The sequence below is a fragment of the Podarcis melisellensis genome (assembly GCF_964234715.1).
Source record: "Podarcis melisellensis genome assembly, chromosome: 12".
Taxonomy (NCBI): Eukaryota; Metazoa; Chordata; class Lepidosauria; order Squamata; family Lacertidae; genus Podarcis; species Podarcis melisellensis.
The window spans coordinates 16,155,161-16,164,874 of record NC_138544.1 but is presented as its reverse complement, the minus strand read 5'-3'; positions in this window follow the sequence as shown (position 1 = coordinate 16,164,874).

The following is a 9,714-nucleotide window of genomic DNA, read 5'->3' as shown; positions in this document are numbered from 1 at the left end:
ACCAACCGCGGCTCGCGCTCTCCGTCGGCGGGGAGGGGGAAAGCGGCGAAAGAGAAAGAGGCCGTTGCCGCGCGTGCGCGGAAGGGGAGGCGGGAGGGAGGGAGGGGGAGGGAGGAGCCGCCTCGGCGCTGGCCAATAAGGGCCTAGCGCCGTCGCCTCGGATTGGAGGGCGGCCGGGGGCGGGGCTGAGGGGAACGGGGACGGCCGTGGCCTGGCTAGGAAGCTGCCAGTACCCAGGTGCCCCCGGAAGCGTTGCTAGGATGCTCCCGAAGCAACTGCGTTCATTTGTTTATTTGCATTTGTACGCCGCTTGGTTTAAAATAAGTAAAATCAAAGCGGTTTACAAAAAAAGGCAAAAATCAGGGGGAAGGGGGGAATCCACAGCCCTCCTCTATTATGCTTTCCTATTTGTTGGAAGCAGTAATAATAATAATGAATTTATTAATTTTATTATTATTATAATTTAAATGATTATTATTATTAATTTAAATGATACAAAAGTTAAACAGGTTAAACTTACCTCAGCTTTCTGAAGTATCTGTGCAGACTTTTCAAAACGGGGATTTTATTTTTTGTATATAATTTTTATTAAGTTTTCTGTTTTACAATTTAAAATACTCATTTTTACATCCTTAAGCTATTGATGACTTTTCTCTTTCCGTGGTTTCTTTTACATATAATAAATATGTACAAAAACTATACCATTCAGTATTCCATTATTGCATCCATCGAAACTTGTTTACACTGTAGAATTTACTTTACTGCTGCCAGTGTTTTCAGTTGTACACAATTATTTCCCATATACTCAATAAACGTTTTCCAAACTTCTCTAAACGTTCTCTTATTCTGTATGTTAAGTCTGCAAGCTGTGCATATTCTGTCAACTTAAATAGGCATATCGCCCGGGCCAGATGGACTATTGGTAAAACGGGGATGGAAAGAGCGCAACAGTCACCTGCTTGGTCTCAAGAGGCAGAGAGTTTCTTCTCTATTTTACTTATTACATTTATGTGCCACCCTCCATCCAAAGACCCCCCCCCCAGGGCGGTTCGCAGAATAAAATGCAAGTGACTAATTCAACCGAGACAACAAGATGGTAGCCATCACTGTGCCTGCCCTACCAATGCTCTTGTCCAGCTCAGTGCTGATGGAAAGGGGGCTGGCTATGGTGGAGCCCAGGTAGGCAAAATCATCTGCCAGCTCAAGTGTGTGATCGCCAGTGCTGGTGCTCTGAGGGCTGGCGACATCCTGACCCAAGATGTTGGCCTTCATCAGGTTGATTGTGAGGCTGAACTCCCTGCAGGATTGGGCAAAACAGTCGATGAGTCTCTGAGTCCCGGAGTGCGCTGACAAGGCTGCGTCATCGGCAAACGACGTCTCTCGGATCAGAACATTTGGTATAAAGTGTTTGGTATAATTCCCTGCACACATAAATAAACCGGAAAGGAAATTTCTCTTAAGCACCTTCATTTCAAAATCCTTTATTTAACATACCTGTCACAATATCAAACATTTCCTTCCTTATAGTACATGGAGTGTTGAAACTTTGACAAGAGCTGGATTCAAATCCCTGCTCAGAAATCCCTTGTGGGTTCAAGAGTAAAGGCTTGAGGATTGGCAACTTGTAGATGTATAATGAGTGGAAGGCCACATCTAGTTTGCTTCAACAATAGCTAGGTATCTTATATAATAATATTTCACACCTTTGTGAGTCCATCTATGCACTTTTCCCTCCTGGACTGCTTTGCTAGTACAGTGGTACCTCGGGTTAAGTACTTAATTCGTTCCGGAGGTCCGTTCTTAACCTGAAACTGTTCTTAACCTGAAGCACCACTTTAGCTAACGGGGCCTCCTGCTGCTGCCACGCGATTTCTGTTCTTATCCTGAAGCAAAGTTCTTAACCCGAGGTACTATTTCTGGGTTAGCGGAATCTGTAACCTGAAGTGTATGTAACCTGGAGTATATGCAACCCAAGGTACCACTGTACAGTGGTACCTCGGGTTACAGACGCTTCAGGTTACAGACTCCGCTAACCCAGAAATAGTGCTTCAGGTTAAGAACTTTGCTTCAGGATGAGAACAGAAATCGTGCTCCGGCGGCGCGGCGGCAGCAGGAGGCCCCATTAGCTAAAGTGGTGCTTCAGGTTAAGAACAGTTTCAGGTTAAGTATCTGGACCTCCAGAACGAATTAAGTACTTAACCTCAGGTACCATTATACTAGCAGGAGAGATGCTATCTGAATGCTGGGAGGGATTAGAAGGTAACAGACTGGTAACAGAATTCACAAATGTTATTTCCTTCTAGCAGTTGCCTAGGGAAAAGCCCCTGCATTCCGTGGCTTAAGGAAGACATCAGACGTCTGATTTTTTTACAGCAAGCAATATGACAACTACACCCATCCCTACCTACCTATCCCTATGCCAATTTGTATACTGTCCCTGGAAAATAGGGACACTTGGAGGGTCTGAAACTTATGCTCTGCAATGGTGCCCAAGCATTCCTGACTGATATCTTGCTGAGCTCTCAAGCCTCCATCCTGGAAGGGAGGTGGCAGCTCCTCTTCAGTTCCTCTCTATACATAAATAATAATAAACGATAATATAAAGCAAATATCTAACACCCTTTTATGTTGGTGCTTATTTTTAGGTGCAAATGAACACCTGCGTCAATTAACGAAGCGGCTGCGGGACATTGTAATCCCCGCCACCCTTGGCTCTTTTAACAGCCTTGGTTCTTTTTGTGGACTGCAAAGAAACTTAATTAAATATAGTGCGTGCTCAGGTGTGACAAGACGAGGCATGAATTCCTGCAACTGAACCTCCGCAAGTCATGTCTCAACAGCATAACACCATGGACTTAAACAGAAGCAATTTGGGAGACTGGATATTGGAGCTCGCCTGTATATTTGGGGAAGCAGCCTTGCCCCATCCACCCACCCACCCCTGACCTGGACATTATCAACTGTGCTGTTTCAAAATCCAGTCTGGGGCAGCAGCAGGCATTTCCAGGGAAAGGGGTTATCTTGGCCGAGGCAAGGATGGCCAGAATATTGGTGAGGGAGGAGGGCAACTCCAGCAAACTGCCTCTTTGCTGATTCCATGTGCCACCTTCGGATGTCAGAGGGTACAAGTCTGCGGCAGGAGCAGCTCTGCCCCTCGATCTGATCTAGGGTGGGAGAGATCTCTGAGACAGCAAGAATTTGCATAGATGGAACTAAATAATAAGAAAACCACAGAGAACTGGTGTTTTGGGTTTTCTCCCCTCCCCCTTCCCTCCTGTTTCTTTATCCCTTTATTTGTTTATTTCATAATAAATTTAATTAGTTTTACATTCACACACACACACACACACAAAAAGATAACATCGAAAAATATAGAATTCTCTGAATTCTCGGACTTCCATCCTCCCTTTTGTGGAGTCCACTAATAACCATTTTCACTGCATGTCTTATCACCCTCCATTTTCTTTATCCTTTTAGAAAGGGGGAAGATATGGACATATAAAGCATGCGGAGGCAATGAGATGCTCCCTCACAGCCGTCAGTAACGCCATCGGTCGGGACAAGCGCCTGCTCTCCTCCTCCCTGAGCCACCGAGACCACATAACATCGGCCTTGAAAGACCTATTTTGGTTCCCAGTATGTTTTTGAGCACAATTCAAAGTGTTGGTAAGGTAAAGGTAAAGGTACCCCTGCCCGTACGGGCCAGTCTTGACAGACTCTGGAGTTGTGCGCCCATCTCACTTAAGAGGCCAGGGGCCAGCGCTGTCCGGAGACACTTCCGGGTCACGTGGCCAGCGTGACATCGCTGCTCTGGCGAGCCAGAGCTGCACACGGAAACGCCGTTTACCTTCCCGCTGGTAAGCGGTCCCTATTTATCTACTTGCACCCGGAGGTGCTTTCGAACTGCTAGGTTGGCAAGCGCTGGGACCGAGCAGCGGGAGCGCACCCCGCAGCAGGGATTCGAATCGCCGACCTTTCGATCAGCAAGTCCTAGGCGCTGAGGCTTTAACCCACAGCGCCACCTGTGTCCCGTCAAGTGTTGGTGCTGACCTTTAAATCCCTAAACAGCCTCGGCCCAGTAGACCTGAAGGAGGGTCTCCACTCCCATTGTTCAGCCCGGACACTGAGGTCTAGCGCCAAGGGCCTTCTGGCGGTTCCCTCGCTGCAAGAAGTGAGGTTACAGGGAACCAGCCAGAGGGCCTTCTCGGTAGTGGCGCCCGCCCTGTGAAACGCCCTCCCATCGGATGTCAAAGAAATAAACAACTATCTGACTTTTAGAAGACATCTGAAGGCTGCCCTGTTTAGGGAAATTTTTAATGACTGATGTTTTAATGTATTTTTAATCTCTTGTTGGGAGCAGCCCAGAGTGGCTGGGGAAACCCAGCCAGATGGGCAGGGTAGAAATAATAAATTGTTGTTGCTGTTGTTGTTAGCTCGGCTCTGGCAGCTCTGGGAGGGGAAATAGGGACACTCTGGGGTCAAATCAGAAGCTGGGATGGTTTTCACCAGGGGTCAGCAACCTTTTTCAGCCGTGGGCCAGTCCACCGTCCATCAGACCATGTGGTGGGCCGGACTAAATTTTTTGGGGGAAATGAACGAATTCCTATGCCCCACAAATAACCCGGAGATGCATTTTAAATAAAAGGTCACATTCTACTCATGTTAAAACACGCTGATTCCCAGACTATCCCCGGGCCACATTGAGAAGGCGATTGGGCCACATTCAGCCCCCGGGCCTTAGGTTGCCTACCCATGGCTTTCACCATTCCAGGACTGTCCCTGGAAAATCGGGACACATGGAGGGGATGCAAACTTGCCAATCCATTCCCTCTGTAACGGTGTCATTAAGTAACAAGGCTTCTGAACTGGATTGGGACCCTAGCGCAGGGGTTAGGAGGGAGAGTTAACCCTTTGCTTCCTACCACTAGCATGCCAGTTTGGATCGGGTCCGCAGCAGAAACCCACATTACAATAAGTAAATAAATATCCCAGGGTTGCCATATTTCAAAAAGTAAAAAAACCAGAACAGCCTTTAGGAAACCACCAAAATTGTAGAGCTTTTTTTTTTAAAGGAATCCCCTCAAATTTATGCCCCTTTTTTAATACAAAAAAGCCATGATTTTGACTTGTCTAAGATCCAGAACAAAGCACTGCCTTTTGGGAATTCTGGTAATGTCTGGGCAAATCCGGACATATAGCAGCCCTAAAAATATCCTATTCATTCACAACTCCCTCAGTGGCGTTGGGCTCATTCCTAGAAAGGCGCACTCTGGAGGGAGATGAGGAGAAATTGGAGGGGGAGGCAGAACCAGATGGAGGCTCTTCCTTTGCAGGAAGCTTTTGGGCTAAAGTGCAAGGTATTTATTTATTTGTATAGGATTTATCGTTTATATTTAGTTTACTACAGTACCCCTCTTATTAGCAAAAGAAGATCAACCAGATTAGCCAAGAACACACATTTTTGAGGGTTAAAATCCAACAATCTCGTAAAGAGTTGATTGGTGAAGTTTCAACAGAGGAATGAGAGAGACATTGCAACGCCTATAGAAAAAGGCGATTAGGTGCTTTTTAAAAATAATAATAATGTTTTAATTAATATTCTCTTTTGAAATTTAAATGTTGCCCTGCAGAGTCCTGCTTCCTTGCAAACGAGAATGGGAAAGGTTATGTGGGATGATAGAGGAATGCAGTTGACCTCGCCAGCAAGCCATTTGGTTTACAAAGTTGCTAGCTTATAGGCGCATTTACTCAGGGTGAATTGGAAAGAAAACCCTAACTCAGACTGACTGCAGTCCTTGCGACCTTTACATTCTGGAGAAATCCAAACCTGAATATGCATCGCTGAACCGAAGGCACATTTTTTCGTTTTGTTACCCTTGTCTTCATCTTCCTTCCTTCTGTTGCTCCCTCTGTGCCGAATTTTAGAACAGAAGCTTGTCTTGATGTTTTATTGTTGCTTTGCAAAGTCCCAGGCCCATTGATGGTGCTGTGCAAACAATAATTAATCAAGATCTCACTAAGGCAACCTCCTTGGGAAAGGGGGGAAACTTTTAAGCAGCAATGTTCCAAAATAAAATGTGGGGGCTTTTATTAATAAAGTCTTAATGCAGGGCTGGGGAATATGTGCTCCCCCCAGATGTTGTCAAATCCATCTCCTTTCATCCCCAACCATTGGGAGTGCTGGCTGGAGCTGATGGCAGCTGGAATCCAATGGCATCCTGAAGAGCCATCCTGAAGAGCTGTCCCTGCTTTAATGTACAGTCGTACCTCGGAAGTTGAACGGAATCCATTCCGGAAGTCTGTCCGACTTCCAAAACGTTCGAAAACAATTGCGGCTTCTGATTGGCTGCAGGAAGCTCCTGCAGCCAATCAGAAGCTGCAGAAGCCCCATCAGACATTCGGCTTTCAAAAGAAAGTTCGCAAACCAGAACAATCACTGGTTTATGGTGTTCGGGAGCCAAAACGTCCAAGTTCCAGGGTGTTCGGGATCTAAGGTATGACTGTATAGGATTCACTGAGCTTTCTGGGCACTTATTCCTTTCCTCTAAGAACCTAAGATGGCCCAAATCTTATATTATTTGCAGGTGTCCCTGTCTTGAGAGACATTCGCCTGTCTTGAGAGACAATGGAGTGCGCCTCCGGGGGTGAAGTCAAACTGCTGCATTAGCAGCACCAAAGTGACCTCTGTTATGTACTGAAGTTCTCACCCTGGGCCAGCAGGGGGATACTGTAGATAGTTTTCACTCAGGTCCACATATGCAAATAAGGGATTGAAAGTGACGTTCAGTGATTGGATAGTTACAGAAAGTTGTTACAGTTGCGTTGTACTGGAGCTCTATATAAGCAGGCTGACTGAACCCTTCAGTTCAGTTCTGTTCTGACCTGTGAATAAACAAGAGCTGTTTGAAGAATCGCTGTGTCATCTGATATGTTCACCCACAACTTAACACGGGCGACGAGGATGGGATAGATGGACAACAGGGCACAGCCAGATGCGGCCACCCTCTAAGCTGAGCTGAATCACTGAGCGAAATCACTGAAAGTCACTTTCAATCCCTTATTTACTTACTTATCAAACCTTTATTAGGCATTATGCGAATAAAACCATAAAAGAGAAAATAACATATAAAGGCCTTGAAATATATATAAAAGGGCAGCAGTTGGCTACATACATATATATATATATACATATAGAGTCAATGGTTTTCCTTGTTAACCTTATTTACAGTGGTGCCTCGCAAGACGAAATTAATTCGTTCCGCAAGTTTTTTCGTCTTGCGAGTTTTTCGTCTTGAGAAGCACGGTTTCCCATAGGAATGCATTGAAAATCAATCAATGCGTTCCTATGGAAACCGCCTTCAGACCAGGTCCGGGGACAGTCTGTCCCCCGACCTCTTCTGAAGGCTGGGGGGGGGGACAAGGGCTTTTCTTCCCACCCCCAGCATTTTAAAAAACCCCGGGACAGCGGAGGACTTCTCCACTGTCTGGGGTTTTTTTAAATGCTGGCGGGCGGCAGCGAAACCTTCGCTGCCGCCCGCCAGCATTTTAAAAAACCCTGGGACCTCTTCTGAAGGCGGGCGGGGGGCGAAAGTCTTTGCTCCCCCCCGCCTGCCTTCAAAAGCCGTCCGTGACAGCGGAGAAATGCGCTGCGTTTCTCCGCTCTCCCGGGAAGGCAGGCAGGGGGGAGCAAAGACTTTTGCCCCCCGCCGGCCTTCAGAAGAGGTCCTGGACCTCTTCTGAAGGCGGGCGGGGGGCGAAAGTCTTTGCTCCCCCCTGCCTGCCTTCAAAAGCCGTCCGGGATAGCGGGAAGCGCTTCCCTGCTATCCCGGACTGCTTTTAAAATGCTGGTGGTGGGGAGCAAAGCCTTTCGCCCCCCGCCGGCCTTCCTGGACCTCTTCTGAAGGCCGGAGGGGGGGAAAGGCTTTGCTCCCCACCGCCAGCATTTAAAAGAGGTCCCCGCAGATGTCATAGGCGAAGGGGATCGAGATACGGATATGCTCGTACCCCTTCCAATCTGCGCCCCATCCCGAGAGACGAGGGTAGGGTGAGCAAAGATTACTCACCTCCGTCACTGGTGTTGTGCAATGCCAGGTCTATAGGCAACAAAACCGCCACCCTGCGAGATTTCTTCATCTCGCAGGGGGTCGACCTGGCTTGTGTGACGGAGACCTGGGTGCGCGAAGGGGATACTGTTACTTTACGAGAGATGGCGCCCCCAGGTTTCTCCGTCCTCCACCAGTCGCGGACCGTGGGCCGGGGGGAGGGGTGGCATTATTAATCCGGGAAGATTGTTCTTTCAGGGCTCTACCATCGCCATCGATCCCCGGCATTGAATGTGTTGGCCTAGTGTGGGGCTCTGAGGTGAGCTTGGCTGTCTGGCTGGTGTACCGGCCACCTAGCGCACCAGCAGCCACCCTGCCAGGCCTGCTGGAGGCGGTGGCCGGCTGGGCCTTGGAGTTCCCTAACCTATTGGTATTGGGGGACTTCAACATCCATGCTGATGCCACTCCCTCCTCACAGGCTCTGGACCTGGTGTCTTCCATGGCGACACTAGGGCTCTCCCAGTTTGTTTCGGGCCCCACACATCAAGCAGGCCACACGCTGGATTTGATCTTTGGCGCTGGTATAGATGTGATCATGTTTCCTTCGATGAAGGTGCCATGGTCTGATCACTACGCTCTGAAAGCCAGGATTGACGTTCCACCCCCACCCTGCTTAGGTGGCGAGCCGATTTGGGCTCGCCCGCAGAGGCTGATGGATCCTGATAGATTCCGTCAAGCCTTGCGGGACCTTTCTCCCCCTGGCGACTCATTGACTGAGCTTGTTGAGGGCTGGAATACCCATCTCCTGGCAGCCATCAATGAGATCGCACCTAAGCGCCCTCTGCGACCCCGCAGAAACCGGGCTCCCTGGTTTACCGAGGAGCTCCGGAAAATGAAGCGGGACCTCAGACGGCTAGAGCGAGTATGGCGGCGTGCCCGTGACGGAGCTTCAAGAACATCTTATAGGGTTTTTATGAAAACCTACGAGATGGCTGTGAAGGCCACTAAGAAGTCCTACTTCTCGGCCTCCATTGCATCCGCTAGCTCTCGCCCGGCGCAATTATTTAGTATAATTCGGTCTTTAACGTCCCTCGAAGGACAGCCAAATTTAAATAACAAATTGACACACAGCTGTGAGGCATTTGCGAGCTTTTTTGCGGAGAAGGTCTTGTCGCTCCGCCATGACCTCCCTGCCAATTTGGATACAATAAAGGAACTGGAGGCCCCTCGACTGTCCTCGGGTCCAGTATTGGACCACTTCGACCGGATATCCCCAGCCGATGTGGACAGACTCCTCCGAGCTGGAAAGCCCACCACCTGTCCTCTTGACCCGTGCCCGTCTTGGCTGATTAGAGCGTGTCCAGACGAGGTGCGGGCCCTCCTGGGGGATATCATCAATTTGTCCCTTGGCACGGGGACATTCCCAGGGGAACTGAAGGAGGCAGTGGTGCGCCCGCTCTTAAAGAAAACATCATTAGATCCTTTAGATCTATCCAATTACCGCCCGGTTTCGAATCTTCCGTTCCTGGGTAAGGTGATTGAGAGAGCGGTTGCTGAACAGCTTGGTGGGTTTCTGGATGAAACATCGGCTCTGGATCCATTCCAGTCCGGCTTCCGCGCTGGCCATGGGACCGAGACGGCTCTGGTTGCCCTAACAGATGATCTTCGTAGA